Genomic DNA, 17,909 nt, shown 5'->3' with positions numbered 1-17,909 from the left:
AAATAATAATAGGGTCAAGCAATTGAAAGCTCAATGAGGTGAAAACAACCAGGAGCGGGAAGGAGCAGACAGGGGTGAGGGAAGCTGGGAGGTTAGTATCAACTTCCATCTAATTTAGGATTTGGATTAAAAAGCAAAGAAGCTCAAACCTGCTTAAATCATGCTGCCATCTGTGATTCTGATGTGGCATTTGGAAGAGTAAAAACACATGCTGGAAAATTACCAAGACAAAGAAAAATTCTGGAATCTCAGTACAGGATTTTCCTTTGTGGCTAAAAGGCTGAGTTGCTTTGGAAACATTTGGATTCCTTTTCTGCCTCATCTGTGCTGCAAGGGATCTCTTTTTAAGCTTAGATTTTGCCTTCTATATCAGAAGGAACCTCTGTGGATTAATCAGACATCATTTTCCAGGCTTGTCGAGAAGTTACATCATTAAGGAATATAAATACTGGTAGTCATTGATTATCTAACAAGGGAAATTTAAAAAGTCTTGTTTAAGTGGCATATTATTTAATGAGCTGTCAAGTGTTCTCTTTAGCCCCAGTTTCCATGGAAATTATTTAATTCCAAGAAAGAGTTCAAAGCATTGAGATAGACCGCATGTTTTCAGAGCATCTATGCAGAGAAGCAAAGCAAGAAGGATATGCATCTTTGAATAGAACAACATTTTTTGTGTTACATGCACATCTTCATTTACACCTTAAAAAAGGTTTCCAGAAAGTTGGCTAAAAATGAAAGGCAATTTTAATTGAAAGACTAATTTTGTATTTTCTATATACATGATTCTATTATGAATAAAAGTGGACATATTTTTCAGACATCAAAGGGAAATTATGTGGTCTGGGCACAGTGGCTCACGCCTGTAATCCCAGCACTTTAGGAGGCTGAGGCGGACGGATCACGAGGTCAGGAGATCGAGACCATCCTGGCTAACGTGGTGAAACCCTGCCTCTACAAAAAAAAAAAAAAAAAAAAAAAAAAAAAAAAAAAAAAATACAAAAAATTAGCCAGGCGTGGTGGCGGGCGCCTGTAGTCCCAGCTACCAGGGAGGCTGAGGCAGGGGAATGCAGTGAACCCGGGAGGCGCAGCTTGCAGTGAGCGGAGATCACGCAACTGCACTCCAGCCTGGGTGACAGAGGGAGACTCTGTCTCAAAAAAAAAAAAGGGAAATTATGTGATGCAAAAATATAATGCAATACTAATTTCTGTGAATTCCCTGGATTATAAGAAGAGTTTCTTTCAATTCAAAGGAGTTAAAAAAATTCTTTCTGGACCAGGCTAGTGGCTGCAGGTATGTTTTAGCATGTGAGAGATATCAAGGAAAGTATAATGCCCTCAACTCACAAAGAGCTTAATACCTTTCCTGTGCCACCTGCAATCAATGTTTACTATATTCACTATCACCCCATTTAGTTACCGTCTCTTAATGGCAGCCTTATGATGAGGAAAAATAAGTTGGACTTCAGAGCCAGAAGTGCTGGGTTCCATAACTGACATTATTTCTCATTAGTTAGGAGGTGGTTGGTAAGTTACTAAATATCTCCAAACCTCAGTTTTCTCATTTGTAGAACAAGAACAGCATTGGCTATCACAAAGTTGTAAAAATTAAATAAGATACTTAGCAATGCTAGCTCCATTCACTGTTTTCCAACAGATAGCTAAACATACCATCCTTTACAAAACAGCACTGTCATAATACAAAGACCTCTTTATATTTGGTGCCCAAATGAAATCAAATTCTATTTTCCCTCTTTTTATTCTTTTCAGTAACAGCACACTGATTTTCTTTTGGGGGATAACTGCCTACTGTTATCATTTAAGGTGGATCCAGGCCTAAGGACATTACGTAGTTCCCCCGGCCACAGTGTTTGGTGCAGGTGACCCAATTTGGTCTTTCAGCTGGGGCTACAGGCAGGCAGGACGGTGAAGGCCTAGAGTCTTTCTCCTCTGAGGAGCCTGGCCGTGAAGCCCATGGAGGAAAGAAAACCTGAAACATCATGGGTCTTGACTTTTTGTGAGCTCTTGGAGCCTGCATGTGCAAAGTTAAGTCCATTATGTTCTGGACTTTTCATTATATGAGCCAAGAAATTACCTTTTTTGCTTTAGCAGGTTTGAATTGGTTTCTAACACTTCCAACTGGAAGGTTTTTGAGTAACACTTCCAAAGATGTAGATCAACTTGGGGGTTGTGGTAAAATTTAAATCTGGGGTAAGATCATTTTTTATTTGCAACCTATTAATGTAGATGTTCCATGCATTGTGTTATTTCTTTAATGCATTTAGGGCAAAATAATCTAGGCTATTATCTTATTTTTGTATTGGAGTTACAATCGAAGAAGCACAGTAGGGTCTTGCATCATGAGGATAGAAACAGTACAGAAATTTTATTTGAAGCATGTACAAAATAATTCTGCATCTACGCCAGAAGAAAGCACCCTAGCTGTGTGGGTGTGGCATGAATTAGAATGTGACGACTGTGTAATTCCATCATGAACTTGTTGAACAATTCTGGCAGTCCATATTGGAGATTTCCCTCCCAGACTGGCAGGGGTAGACAGGTAAAGAAGGTAGATCGCAGTAGAATCGGGACAACAAATAAATGTAATTTGTTATCCTATGGGTTCTATAATACAAATTAATAATGTGGAAAGACTTAAATTTATTCTTGTGAGATAGTGACCTCTTAAAGGATAGAAGACAACTGGAGAAACATCCTGTAATCTTAAATGTCTACAGAGTGCATGAGGGGAGATAAAAGACCTCCAGACTCACAGAGTCCTGAGTCTCGTTTAGCCTCTTCAAAACTTGTGTGATCTTGAGCCCACTGATCAATACAGGGTCATGACACTGCTACCTGACATCAGCGTGGGAAATGCAGAATGGATCATTATTTTATTGCCTTTAAAAGACAATGAACAAAGTTGAAAGTGAGGTTCTAATATACATAAAAGTCTGCTCCTATCATGGTCACCAGGAATCTTCCTGGGCTAAACCCCCATGATCATCTCATTCCTCAGTGTTTATTTGACAAGTTATCACTCTCTTTGAAACACTCCACTTCACGGCCCAGATGCTGCCCTTGCTAGATGTTTGCTTTCCTTTACTGGATACTCCTTTTCAGTCTCCTTGCTGGTTCTTCCTTATCTTTTCAAAACCTAAAAGCTAGAGATGCCTCGAGGCTGAGTCTTCTTTTCTTTTTAATCCAATGTGTCTCCTCAAGGGCAATTCTGCTCAGATCAATGGCTTTCTATACTGTCTGTATTCCAATGACACTACAGTTTATATCTCTTGGTGGAATTTCCCCCTGAAACTGGGGGTCCTTGTTTCCAGCTGCCTACCTGACATCTGCCCTGAGATGTCTAATAGACCCATTAAGCTTACCATGTTCAAAGCTGAGCTCCTGATATTTTCCCGCAAGCCTGTTCTTCCTGAAACTTTCTTGCTAGTTAATGTCCTCTTAATTTTTTTTAGCTGCTCAGTCCAAAATGTTGGTGTCATTATTGACTCCTGCCTTTCTCTCCTGTATTGAATTAAATCAATCCTACCAATTCTTTGAAATGTATCCAGAATTTGACCACTTGTCACGACATTCATTGCTCCCATCCTGGCCCAAACCAACATCATCACTCACCTTGGATTACTAAAATGGCTTTCTGGCTTCCATTCAGATCCTGCTTTTGTCCTCCCTAACATCCAAACCACATAGCCAGAATGGTCTGATGTAAGTCAAGTCTTGTCTCTTCTTGACTCAAAACTCACCAATGGCTCACAACTCAGAGTAAAAGTTGACTTTGCATGATCTGACCCAGTTACATCTCAAAAATCATCTCCTTTCTAGTTGCCATGTTGTTCATCCTACTCCAGCTGCACTGACCTCCTCACTATTCCTCTAATAGGGCAGGCATATTTCTGCCTCAGGACCTTTGTATATTCTGTTTCTGTTGCCTGGAATGTTCTTTTCTCAGATATTCATTCGCAGGGGAGATCCTTCAACAACCTCAGATTTTTACTAAAAAGTGGCCCTTGTGAGGTCTTCCCTGGCCACTCTAAAATTTCATGACCTTACACAGTCTTTCATAGCCCCTTTCTCTTATACAGGTACTTTTGTTTCCTTGAGGATAACTAATTTTTAATTCCAAAAGAATTCTAGGCGCCAGCAGGATATCGGAGAAATAAGGTCCCTCGTAACAGATATTTCTATTGGTGGATTTGCTGGTGTAAAGGCATGCTCACCTTCTGCTGACTTGGCCTTGTACTAATAGCCCTGTTCACCATCTGCAGGGTGTGGGTAGGGGTCTTTAGACCCAGAAAGTCTGGCCCATGGCACGTAGAGGGCTTGGCTGCCCGGTTAGTGTGCTGAGGCTGCTGCACAAAAGTACCACAAACTGGGTGGCTTAAACAACAGAAATTTATTGTCTCATGCTTTAGGTGGCTAGAAATGTAAGGTCAGGGTGTTGGCAGGTTGATTCCTTCTGAAGGCTGAGGAAGAATCTAGCTTCTGGTGTTTTGCTGGTGACCTTTGGTATTCTTTGGCTTGTAGAAGCATCACTCATTTCTGCCTTCATCTTCACATGGCATTCTCCCTGTGTGTGTGTTTCCAAATATCTCCTTTTGATAAGGCCGTGAGTCATATTGGATTAGGGGCTCACTCCATTGTAGTATGACCTCATTTTAACTAGTTACATCTGCAACCACCAAGTTTTCAAATAAGGTCACATTCTGAGGTACTGGGGGTTAGGACTGCAACATATGAATTTTGGGAGGGACACCATTTAACCCATGACAGTTGCTGCCTTCACATCTCCACAGGGATGTCCAAGTGTTCCTGCAGGGGAACAAACGAAGAACAGCAGGAGGAGCTATATGGAGCATAGAGATTGACTTAGCATTAGGAAGAATTTACATACTGCCTTCTTTGAGGGGACGGGAGCACCCATTACAACAAAAGAGCAGACACCAGATGACCATCTGGCAAGAATTTTGTGGAGCAGATTCATATCAGGAGGAGAGCTGTAAAATCCCTTTTAGCTCTGGAATCTGAAGTGACACCAGCTAGCAGGGATGCTTGGGTTTACCTGCAAGCCAGGCTAGTCTACATAGTATCTTGGCTCAAGATTACTGGGCTCATGGCCTCATTTTGAGGCTCAGTTGTTCTCGTGCCGTTGGCCTTGACAACTTTGTTCCTTCAGGCTGACCTGCCTGATTCCCCAAATCTGGAGAGCCCTAAGAAGCTGTGTGCTCCTGCGTATTTTGCAAATATCAGGCACAGGATTTTAAACTGTGGAAGATGCCAGGAAGCAGTCAAAAATCTCAGTGTGAATTCTTATTTGTGGAAGGAGTGACTGCCACCTCACCTACCTTCATAAACCAGTGGTGCATGAATAGGGGCTTTATTGGTGGGACTGGGGAGGCTGTGACTGAGCCCGGCATACATACTATGAGGGCTTGGTGCAGCTGCCAGGAGACAGGGATGAGGGGACCAGCCTCAGTGGGCTCTGCTGCTTGGGGCATTTTGTCCCTTCTTTGTTCTTAGGGGCAAGTGTACAGGGAGAGGGCTCAGCACTTCAAAAACTGCTGCATGACCTCCGAAATTCCCACAGACTCCTTGGACCTTATTTTCATAGTCAGTCCAATCTTTCTCCTGCAGAATGTCACTGAAGACCATCCCTAACTTCACGCCTTCAGCAGTAAACCCAGCCTAGGGCTGGAAATCAAATGGTTTGAAACCCTGGCACTCAAACTCTACTATGGTTTTGAGTCTTTGGCATTGTAAGATTTGATGGTGCCACTCGAAATCTCAGTGGAGTTTCCTGTGTGCACAGCTTGCACTTTGGACCATGAAGGAGCTGCCATGGCCTCACTTTAGTGCCACACCGTCCATCAGTTGGATATAGTGCCACTTCTCTGAAATCTCACTACCATTGTCACATTTCATCTTCAGGTACCACTGCATATGCTTTATCCTTTACACATAACATTAATATATTACATATTTTACTTTTTATCTTGTTCATTATCACCTATATTATAAACTCCACAGGGAAAACAGTTTTTATCTCTTCTGTTTTGTCTGTTTCCTTTACTGCCATACCCCTAGCACTTAGAGGAGTACTTGGCACGTGCTTGGTGCTCAGTACTTTTTATGAATGAATACTGAGCATGATTTGGAGGCTTCTGTCTGCTACGTGTGAGCCCTGTAGTTGCTGGGTGTCATTGTGACTGGGAGGTGGAAACCTGTTGGGCTGTGCTATGAGCAGCCGGGTTGGTGGTGGGGACCCTTGAGAAGTTTGGGGCATCATCTATTCATCAACCGGCATAGAAGTACTTGTGTAATTTGGCCAAAAATCAGCTCTGGGGGCTTCAACAATTCCTGAGTTTTCCTACTTCTGCACCTTTGCTTAGGCTAGGCCTTTTATATGACTCTTCTCCATAGCTTCCTAATACAATTTCACTTATGTTCAATATGTAGTTTACAATCCATTTACCTTCTTATATCACCTAAATCAGAATACACTTAAAGTTTTCTCCCAGTTTTATTAGGGCATATTTGACAAAGATTGTTTATATTTACGGTGTACAACATGATGTTTTGATAAATGTGTACATTGTGAAATGATTAAATGAAGCTAATTAACATATTCGTCACCTCACATACTTAATATATTTTTGTGGTGAGAACATTTTAGATCTAATCTCTTAGCAACTTTCACCTGTGCAATATGTTATTATTAACTGTAGTCACCATGGTGTTCAATAGATCTCCAGGACTTATTTATCCTGTCTAACCAAAACTTTGTACCCTTTGTACCTACCAGAACATGCCATATTTATCAAGGGAGACAATATTCATTCAGCTGTTAATTCGATAATTAATTAGTGTATTCACTGAACAAATATTTTCCAAGTGTTTGGAATATGCTGAGCACTAGAGAATATGCATTCTACTTCTGAAGGTTCTTTTCTTAACTGTTCAAAGAAAAAAAAATCAAAGCAAAATGGAAACGTTTAACTCATCCTGTCTTGTTATCTTCCATGAGCAGGACTAGTTCCACTTTATGATATACACTCCCTGGAACAGGGGAACTTTTGGGGAGAAAAAAATACAAATAACCAGAACCAGTTTTTCCACGTCATTTGGACATTATAAAAACACCGTTTGCGGAGGCAAATTTAAATCATTTAGCTTCCAAAGTACAGACTGTGAGAAACTGAACAATAATTATTTCATATTTTCTTAGTATTTTGTTATTCATTTGTGTACATCCCAGTTCACAATGGTTTAAAAGAACTTGAGGAAACATTTGAAATATAGATGATATAGAAGCGAAAGGCAAAAATAGAACAAGAAAACAAATTGAATAGGAGGTTAAAATTTGAAAAAAAAATATAGGACAACAGATGAACAAAATTGTTATAACTGAATACCAACTTTGGGATTAAGTTGCCTATTAGCTACAGTGAAAAAGTTTTTTTCACCATTTTATACCTATAGGAAACTAATGATATCTGATGAAAGGTCAGTGCAAATAAGTTCCCCATAGAATAATTCATCCTTTCTTTTTCTTTTTTCTCAGGAGAAAATAAATACTTTCTTTTTGGGAGAAGTTTCCCTGGCTATTAAATATATTAAAAAAGTTGAATGCTTTGAAAATAAAACTGCAACAATTACTGTTAACTATTAAGCTATTTATATTAGATTATTTAACTTAAGTCTTTGGTTTATTTCTATTAGCCTATAAGCATTTAGGGAACACATTTTTATTGGGTTTTTGTTATAATATGAATAGATATTTTAGCAATCCGATGTGCAGTTCCTCATTATTTGATGTTATACAGTCACATTTATACAGTTTTCATGGTTGTGATGGCTAATTTTAGGTGTTGACTTTACTGAATTATGGGATAATTAGAGGGCTGGTAAAGCATTCTTTCTGGGCATGTCTGTAAGTTTCCAGAGGAATTTGATGTGTGAGTTGGTGAACTGAGTGGGGAAGAGCCATCCTCATGTGGACAAGCACCATCCAATTAGCTGGGGTCCCAGATAGAAAAAAGAGTCAGAGAACCTCTCCCTTCTCCTCCTGTCCCTGGGCATTAGAACTAGTTTCTCTGACCTTCAGCTGCTGAGACTTGCAGCACTAGTCCCCTTGGTTTCCAGGCTCTTCAGCCTCAGGCATATGAGTTACACCATCAGCTTCTTGGTTTGGAGGCCTTTGGACTTGTACTGAGCCCTGCTACCAGCCTGTCTGGGTCTCCAGCTTGCAGGTGATCTATCCTCAGCCTCCATAATCTCATGAGTTAATTCTGCTAAGAAATCCCCTCTCATATATTTACCTATCTCTACATCCTATTCGTTCTGTTTCCGTGGAGAACCCTGACCAATAAAGATTTTAAAATCAAGAGTGAGGACTCTTGGCAGCATCCACGTGGTGCTAATTCTGCAGGCGCACTGAGTGCATGGGCTATGGAGGCATGCCCGCCTCCCTCTAGATTTCAAAGGATGCTGCAGAGACCTGCCACAGGGGCAGAGTCACTGCAGAGAGTTCCACTAGAGGGCAATGCCTAGTGGAGCCATTGGGGTAGGTTCCACCTCTAAGATCCCAGAATTGTAGAGCAACCAGTGTGCAACACCAGCCTGGGAGGGCTACAGGCTTGAGACTCCAGCCCAGGAGAAGTGCTGCATGAACTGAGCCCACCAAAGCCTGGGGGAGGGACTGGCCAAGGCCTTGGGGAACCAACCCTCTACCCCAGTGTTCTTAGAAGTAAGGACATGGAATCAAAGGAGATTATTCTCAAGCCTTAGAATTTAGTGTTGTTTTTCCTATTGGGTTTTGTACTTACTTGGAACCTGTTTCCCCTTTCTTCTTTGCTGTTGCTCTCTTTTGGAATGGGAATCCTGTGCCTGTCCTGCCATTTTGGGATGTATCATTGTTGAAGTGAACTGAAGTCACCTGACTGAGGTAGTGTTTGTCAGTTTTCTCTATTGTAAAGTTATTCTCTTTTTCTCCATTTCCATGTCCTTTTCCCATATAGACTTCTCTTTGAAAGGAAGTCAATATGTGAAGTCCACACCGAAGGAGTGGGGTGTTATGATGCACCTCCCTGAGAGCAAAGTGTTTACTCAAACTATTTGGAATACTTTTATAAGGGATGTTGTCTCTTCTCTCCCATTTATTTATGTATTCAATCAGTTGTTTATCGATATCAATTTGAACTCATGGATATTTACTTTACACTTCAGGTTATAATCCAATACTACTCTACTTATTTTGTTGCTCAAATTTTTTTCACCTTTGGCCACTGGGAGCACTTTCAGTTGACTCCTGTGTCCCTTTGACATACCCCCATCATTGTGTGTGTGTGTGTGTATGTGCTTCACACTTTCTTACTTTTTGACACAATGATGTATGCCAGGCTCATGTTGTATATTTCCTGCCCCAGTTCTAGAATCAACCATTTCTTTAAGGAACACTGTTCCTTTTGTTAGAATAGTGTTAAAAACCCAAATCACAATGCTAGATGTGTTTTTTTGCTACTGGGTATCATTGCTTCTAAGCCCTCTCAGCAGACAGAACAAGGATATATGTGTGTATACCAACTCATATATATATACATGTATGTATAAATGCTTATGTAACCATCTGATCTCTGTAAAGCTACCGTGAGTACTGATGCCTTCAACTGTAATCCACTGTCACATAAACCATTCTAGCCTCTTCTTTCTATTATTATTATTATTATTAATTATTATTATTTTTTTCTGAGACGGAGTCTCGATGTGTCGCCCAGGCTGGAGTGCAGTGGCCGGATCTCAGCTCACTGCAAGCCCCGCCTCCCAGGTTTACGCCATTCTCCTGCCTCAGCCTCCCAAGTAGCTGGGACTACAGGCGCCTGCCACCTCGCCCGGCTAGTTTTTCGTATTTTTTAGTAGAGACAGGGTTTCACCGTGTTAGCCAGGATGGTCTTGATCTCCTGACCTCGTGATCCGCCCGTCTCGGCCTCCCAAAGTGCTGGGATTGCAGGCTTGAGCCACCGCGCCTGACCTTTATATTATTTTTTGTTTGTTTTTAAAATTTATTTTTAGTTCATTCTCTGTTTATTGCATTTACCAGTTTCTGTTCTTCCACTTGGAAAAGTATTCTTTCTTATTTCCAAATTCCCACCCCATCAGTGAGAAAACTGTGTCGCCCCCCAACTTATATCCACTTATTTAATTGTTCAGTGTCATTATGCATATATATAGCCGTATTAGAATTGTTAACCAATACTCCTCTGTGAAACAAATGTATTAATTAGAGTGCTGTACTTCAGCGTAGTTTCTTTTCCCATTAGTCTTACAGACTGCACTCATTTTCAAAGTTTCTTTGATCAGTAACTCACCCCCATCTTTTCCTTCAATGAGTCTGTTTCATCCATTTGCAATACAGTTAGATTGTCATGTTCAGTATTTCATCCTGTAATCCCCCAACCTCCTAAACAATTTTAAACAATTTACATACATTCATGTTCACCATTTTTGTTGTAAAGTTCTATGAATTTCCACAAATGCATGGTGTCATGTGTCTGTCGTTATAGTATGAAACAGAATAGTCTTATGCTATAAAAATTCCACTCTACCTCACCTATTCAATCCTTCCTACCTCATGCTCTTCCCCAATTCCTCCCCTTTACAGTCTGGCAATCACTTTTTAAAGATATTTTCTATAGATATTTAAGATGACTTAAGCTGCTATAAATATTTACATACATCATAAATATCTAGGAATGTGATCATCAGATACTATAGTAAGATTACATTTAGCTTTGTAGGAAACTGACACACTGTCTTCCAAAACGGATACACTGTTTTTTATTACCACCAGCAATGAATGAGAGTTCATGTTGCTCTGCATCCTTGACAGTGATCTGTATTGTCATTTCTTTTTGGATTTTAGCCATTCTAATAGGTGTGCAGGGGTATGCATGGTTTCTGACTAGGATTCCAATGTAATTCTTATTCTTGTTCTTCTATAGGTAAGGTATTTGTCCTCTCTTCTAGGTTCTTTCAAGATTTTCTCTTTGTCTTTGGTTTTCTGAAGTTTGAATATGATATATCTAGTTATACTGAAGTTTTATTTGTTTATTGCTTTAGTATTTATCCTGGTTGGTGTTTTTTGAGCTTCCTAGATCTGTGGTTTGGTGTCTATCATTAATTTTGGAAAGTTCTCGGACATTACTTTACACATTTCATTTGCTTTCTTCTTTCTTCTTCTGGTATTCCAGTCCATTTGTTACACCTTTTGAGATTTTCCAATTTTTGGATATTCTGTTATGGATTCTTCATCCTTTTTTATTTTGTTCTGTTTTACCTTTGTCTTTTGGTTTGGGAAGTTTCTGTTATCATGTCTTCAAGCTTATTGATGCTCTCCTTGACTGTGGTTAGTCTTGTGATAAGCCCATCAAAAACATTCTCCATTTCTGTTGTAATTTTTAAAGATTCTAGCATTTTCTTTTGATTCCTTTCTAGAATGTTTATCTTTTTACTTACATTGTCCATTTTTACTTAAAAAATGTTATTTTAATCAAATTTTTAAAATGTACAATACAATATTGTTAACTGCTAATTTTAATGTACAATACAGTATTGTTAACAGCAGACACAGTGTGACCCACCTATTCTTGCATGTTGTTTAGTTTTGCATTGGAGCCCTTAACATTAAATCATAGTTATTTTAAATTCTCTCTCTGGTAATTCCAAAATCTATGTTATATCTGAGTCTGGTTCTGATGCTTGCTTTGTCTATTCATACTGTGTTTTTTCTTTTTGTATTATTTTGTTGAAGATAGATGTAATATATTGAGTAGTAGGAACTGAGGTAAATACTACACTTTAACTTTGAGGTTATGTAACTCTGGCCAGAACTTGTGCCAAGTTTGATGTCTGCTATAGTTGTAGGTGCCAGAAGCTTTAAATTCCTTTATTATCATTATTTTGTTGTTTTGTTGACTTTGGGCTTCCCTAAGTACTTCTTCTGAGGGAAAATCTGAGTCTTGCAGTTGTTTCAGTTTTAATCTACTTTTATTATACTGGAGCCCTATTGCAGTGGTAGTAAGGTATGAGGGAGGGAACATATTCTATAATCTGATGATTACATTTCAGTTTTTGGTGGGCCTGAGTTCCTGGGCTGTGACCGCATTTCTTAGCCTTTTTACTTCCCTTAGGTAAGACAGTAATGCCAGAAGGGGCTGGAGTAGGAGAAATGCCTTGTTGCAAATGGGCAAATATATTTGTAAATAAATAGTTTATTGTTTGAAACATATTAAATTCTTACTAAAGATGAATAAATTCCCTAGCCAATACTGAACTATCTGAAGCTACTCAACTGTTATTGGCCCCTGTTTTTCAGCCTTCTCCCTGTTTTTAATAAAGGACAGAAGGAAGAGGGCAAATTTTGGCACTACTCAGGGTTTGTTTGGTTTGATGTTGACTCCTCTTCCTTGGTTGAGAAGCTCTGATACAATAAAAAGATCAAGAGAATGCTTTGTGTAGGTCCTGATATTGTCCTAGGTTAAATCTGAAAGTAGGATATGTCAACTGATATGCCCCAAACCACATGGTTAATCTATAGTGCAGTAAACTCCAATCCAAGTTTTACAATTCCAGATAGGACGATCAGCCATGCCGGCTTGCAGGGGACTGAGGGTTTTCCTGGGACATAGCTAATCAAACCAGGAAGGCCCCAGGCAAACCAGGAAGTGCCAGTCACCCTCATGGGGAATTAAAAACCCTTACTTAAAACCAATTTAAAAAGATAATGTAAGATGATTAATTTTCCCCTTTGCACTTATTATCTGTGTGCTGATAATAAAACTTTCTTTGAGCTCGCCTATAGATGTAATATGGCAGATTACAGGAGGAACAGTTTGCTGGCAAACAGTTTATACATTACTTCATTACTCATATCAGAGTCATCTGAGATTTCTATCTGTCTGACTAAACTAAACAATAAAACAGATAGAGGCTTCTCTTTTCATGGGAATTGCATAAATGCTAAGCCTATCTGCCTACTGGCAACCTACGCTTGGGTGGGAGTTTGATGGCAGCTCTGAGTAAATCTTTCTCTACTTGAGATTTTAGCACCAGAATCAGGAGTGGGAGGAAACAGGATGGGGCTGAAGGGAAAGATCTTTGCATAGCCAGACTTGGGAACAGCTCATCCTGTCTCTACTGTAACCTCCACTGTGACTGGATTGTGTTTTCCTGAATGTAGTAACGGATTGAGGTCACTGACATGTTCTAGCACCCACAGTCCAGTTAATCATCAAAAAGCTTATATTCCCAGGACCCTCAAGAGGGGTCTGGGAGTGGTATTAAGGATAGAGTTTCTGGCTGTGCTAAGCTGGTTATGTGAGCCAGGTGCTCTGATCTGGGACACCATCACCACTACAACCGTGGATCTGTGTGCCCCAATTCTTACAACTGGGATTAAAGCCTCAATCCCACTACCCCAGTTACAGTTATTATAATCACCTTGTTTCTTATTTTCCTCCAACCTGGGACTGAGGAATAGTGTTTTTCTAGGCAGATCCCTCTTCAAAGGACAAAAATCTTGCCAGTGACCCCCACAAAATTGCTTAGGACCTTGTGTACAAAGACTGATATTACCTATCACTTGTAGACTGCAGCTTGAAATTCACCATCTCTTTGAGCCCTCATGGTCACAGACAATCTGCTTTAAATCTAGTTGGAGATGAGTCTATCTCTTAGGCACTATTTTGTATCCAGCCTGCTGAAATTGCAATATTTGTTTGAAACTTCCCTCCCACTCTCCTGGTTAGAAGGTCCAGTTTGTGTCAGGCTAAACCCGGACAGATGCCATATGGGTGAGTGCACTGTCTGGGAAACTAGAGCATGGAAGAATGAAGTGGGTTCCTGGAATTTTGTCAAAGGTTGGTTACTTGGGCATCAATCCAAGCACTTTAATGGAGAATCAGACCCAACAGATGGAAGCAAAATGGGAGCCAGGGAGTCAGGAAGTGGTGGTAATAGGACTAGTGGAACTGCCAAATGAGAGACAACTAAGAGGAATTGTGGAAGGGTTGGTGAGCAGACGGGCACGGCAGCTTTTATCCTGGGATGGCTCAGACTCATGAGGCATGTGGAATTTAGTTAAAGGGGATGTAATGAAATGACCACTGACCCGACCTAATAGGCATGTGTATTGTCATATCCTGCACTTTTGTGGCAAATAGTCTTACTGTGAGGGAACAGCAACATCTCCCCAGTAATTATGAATCCATGATTCAAATTTTTGCTTTGTAACCTCCTAATACTCTGATATTTGTTTCATCTAAATAGAGTTCTGTTATTGGCCTTTGTCTATGCTGATTTCAAATCTTTAGGGGATACCTATTTAGATGAATTTTTCCTCTAAGGCTAGATTTTTGGTAATTGCTTAATGATCATGCAACTAACAATGAGAAATATTCTAAAATAATAATTGCCATGTTAGAAAAAAAGAAATTGAGACTGCCTTAGGCAAGTACCCCTAATATTTCATGTTTTTACTTTTTGATGTTATGAATAACCATGGAAATTTTTGCTTGAATATTTTCCATGCTTGGAAAAGGAGTTTCCAACTGGTTAGGAGGTAAAGTAGCACCTCTGCCTCATGGTCATTAGAGTTTGGGGGAGGCATTTGTTGATAAGAAAATTTTTTACTGAAAGATCATATATCTTGTGGCAACCTCTGTTCAGCTGGAAATACTACAAGGATGTGTCCCTGGGGTGTGTGTTTGCTGGGGGAGAAAGTTTGGCTGAAGGCTTTTCCCCAGTGAGCCATCATTTCAGGGACTAATCTCTATCACTTCGGAGAGAATATTCTGCTTATGTGGTCCCTGTTTTTTTGAACGAATGCTGCTGGGAGTGTCTGCTGCACCAGAGGAAGGAAGCTCTGATATGACACCTTCATTTATTGTTTAGAACTTTGCTAAAAAGTACCAGAGCATGGCTGGGCATGGTGGCTCACACCTGTAATCCCAGCATTTTGGGAGGCCGAGGCAGGCAGATCACGAGGTCGGGAGTTTGTGACCAGCCTGGCCAACATGGTGAATCCTGGTCTCTGCTAAAGATACAAAAAATTAGCCAAGTGTGGTAGTACGTGCCTGTAATCCCAGCTACTTAGCAGGCTGAGGCAGGAGAATTGCTTGAACCTGGGAGGCAGAGGTTGCAGTGAGCCGAGATTGCACCACTGCACTCCAGCCTGGGCAACAGGGTGAGACTCCGTCACAAACAAACAACAACAACAACAACAAAAAGTACCAAAGCACAGCTTTTCAAAGCTCTCTCGTTCAGGAACCCATTTCATTGAAATTAAAAAATGTTCTGAGATGGAGTTACTGTGTGTTTGCCCTTGTAGGTTCAACATAAATCTAAGTCTTTTATGTGAAGAGATTCAGGTCCTTATAACTGACTTGGGGAATATGACAAATGGGATGGTGTGTGTGAACGTTGTTTTGACGACTTAGGGGTGATGATCATATCTGGACACTTCTGAGAACTGTTGTTATGGCTCAATACCTTGCCTCCCTTCCTGTCATTTTTATCTATTTTTATAAACAAATAAAATAATTATTAAGAAAAAGGAACGTAATGAAACCTTTCATTTTAAAATACATTATCCCATAACTAAGAGTCAATAGAATGAATCTAATCAGTCAGTCAAAGAGAGCTAATTAGTCAAAGAGAGCTAATATCCCCTATAAATATTATGCTATTGAACACTTACATGGTGTTTACTTTGAGCTTGGTGCTGGTTTGAGCACTTTACATATGTTTACTCATCTAATTTTTATAGCAGTCATATGAAATCATTGCTCTTATTATTCTAATTTCATAGATGTGGGAACCGAGGCTTGGAGGAGTTAAGCAAGGTCGGTGATTGCACACACAGAGCTGACACCAACCCATAGGGTCTTACTCTGTAACTCTTTTAGACAATGTTAGAGGAACAAAATCGTCATTCGATCACGATGAGCTCAGGCCTTGATACAGTTCTCTGGTTTGTGTAAATCAACTGTGCATTTTCTCTGCACATTTCAAGTCACACGATCAACCTTGGACAGGTTGTCTTAAAATCCACACCTGTGGGAATCATTAAAACAAATGACATTTAGGAGGATTACATTTACTGACTAAATATGCTTGGGGCTTTAATAACGCCAGTTTTGTTTAGTTCCCATCAACTTCTTGATCATGTGGATGTGCTTTTGTCAACCATTTTTGCACTTATTTCCCTCAGTGACTCTGATGACGTCTTCTCTTCGTTAATTGGTTTCTTATATTCACATGACCTTACCAGAGTGCTGATGCTTGCAGCTGCAAGAACAGAATGTGCTTCTAAATTATAATTATCCCGACACTGGACTCTGAATCTTCTCTTTTTCCTGTCAACAGTTTGTCCCCTCTACAAAGGCCCTGCTGTTTGTTCCTCACTGGCACATGCCCTCTGCCACCTGAAATCCATTGCTGGCCTTCTCACACTCTCCTTTCTTCTTTCAACTTCAACGGCTTTCTGATTTGTCCTTTCTGCCTGTCATTTGTTATTACTTATCACATCTGTCCTGGTCAGCTTCACCCCCATCTTTGTTTGGGTCTCCTTCCTTATTTCTGGGTATCTCTTTTTTCTATCAGACTCTGACCTTCTTCATGCATCACACTGAAGAACAAATCTTCTACTTTTTCTTTTGTTAAAGTAATTCTTAACCTTTTTTTAAAATCCCAGTCACTAAAATAAGCTCATGAGTATTAATGTTTACATTAGGCATCCCCTTCTCTGTCGCTTCTCTTCAAAATACCCAGCCTACTTAGAATGGAGGCATTTCCAATATAATAAAAATAATAGCTAACCTTATCTGTACCAGATGTAGTAGTCCACAATAGTCTTTAACTCTGTGGGGTAAGTATCATTATTATCTTCACTTTACAGATGAGAAAGCTGAGGACCACAGAGGGAAAGTAACTTGCTCAAGTCACACAAAATAGTTAAGTGGTGGAGACAGGTTCTGAATGTGGGTAAGGTGGTTCCAAATCCATGATTTTAACCCCTGCACTTTACTGCTCTTTAAAGATAGTAATCTGGCTACATAGCTTCTGTCATTTCATTGCAATAAATATTTGAGTCTCTGCATCACTTAAGTAGATTGATCGGCATTGCCAAGTATGGAATTTTCTTCTTCTAAAAAATGAAGAGGCCTCTCAGCCAGTTTAGTTTTGTGCAATATAATAACTTGTCCTTTATTTTGAAGGAAATGTCCCAACATGCCTGAGACCAGTGAACTCCAAAGAACTTCATGGGTATAGCAGGCTCTAATATCTTTACAATGTTTATTTCCCTCACTCTGGGGAGTATGTTTCTTATTAAGACATCTAGAGTACTTGCCACTTTTTACTCATTGGGTCCAATTTACATGATGTCATCAATAGAGTACATTCATGTGATTTTCTGCAGAGTGCACAGATTGTTCATGCCTCTTCATATTGTGATAGAGGATCTAGTTCTGCAGCAATACCATTAATATTTACTTTATTTACTTGTCTACATCAAGTGAATGCAAAGTGCTTCTGATCTCCTTTCCTAATGGATATTGACTAGAACACATTTACCAAATCAATAGGCACACGTGACCTCCCTGGGACTTCATTCACGTGCTTAGTTAAAACATCAGATCTGGTACAGAATCTGTAACTGGGGCTAGTGCTAGTTATGATCGTGTTAGTCCACTGTCATCTATCAGGATCTACCTGGTTTTTCCACAGGCCAAACTAATGAATTAAATGGGTATAAACAGGGACCACCATTTCTGAGTCCTTTTAGCCTTTGACTATGGCAGTAGCCCATTCTACTCAGATATTTTTTGTATTTTTGTATTCAC

The 17,909-nt window shown here is 39.9% G+C and overlaps 1 pseudogene; it reads right to left on the bottom strand.

Moving 5' to 3' along the window:
* Positions 1-5,555: 5,555 nt before the first annotated feature.
* Positions 5,556-5,934, bottom strand: LOC105524231 (annotated as a pseudogene).
* Positions 5,935-17,909: the final 11,975 nt, after the last annotated feature.

The sequence above is a fragment of the Colobus angolensis genome, unplaced genomic scaffold, assembly GCF_000951035.1.
Source record: "Colobus angolensis palliatus isolate OR3802 unplaced genomic scaffold, Cang.pa_1.0 Scaffold491, whole genome shotgun sequence".
Lineage (NCBI taxonomy): Eukaryota > Metazoa > Chordata > Mammalia > Primates > Cercopithecidae > Colobus > Colobus angolensis.
This window is presented reverse-complemented; position numbering and strand designations above follow the sequence as displayed.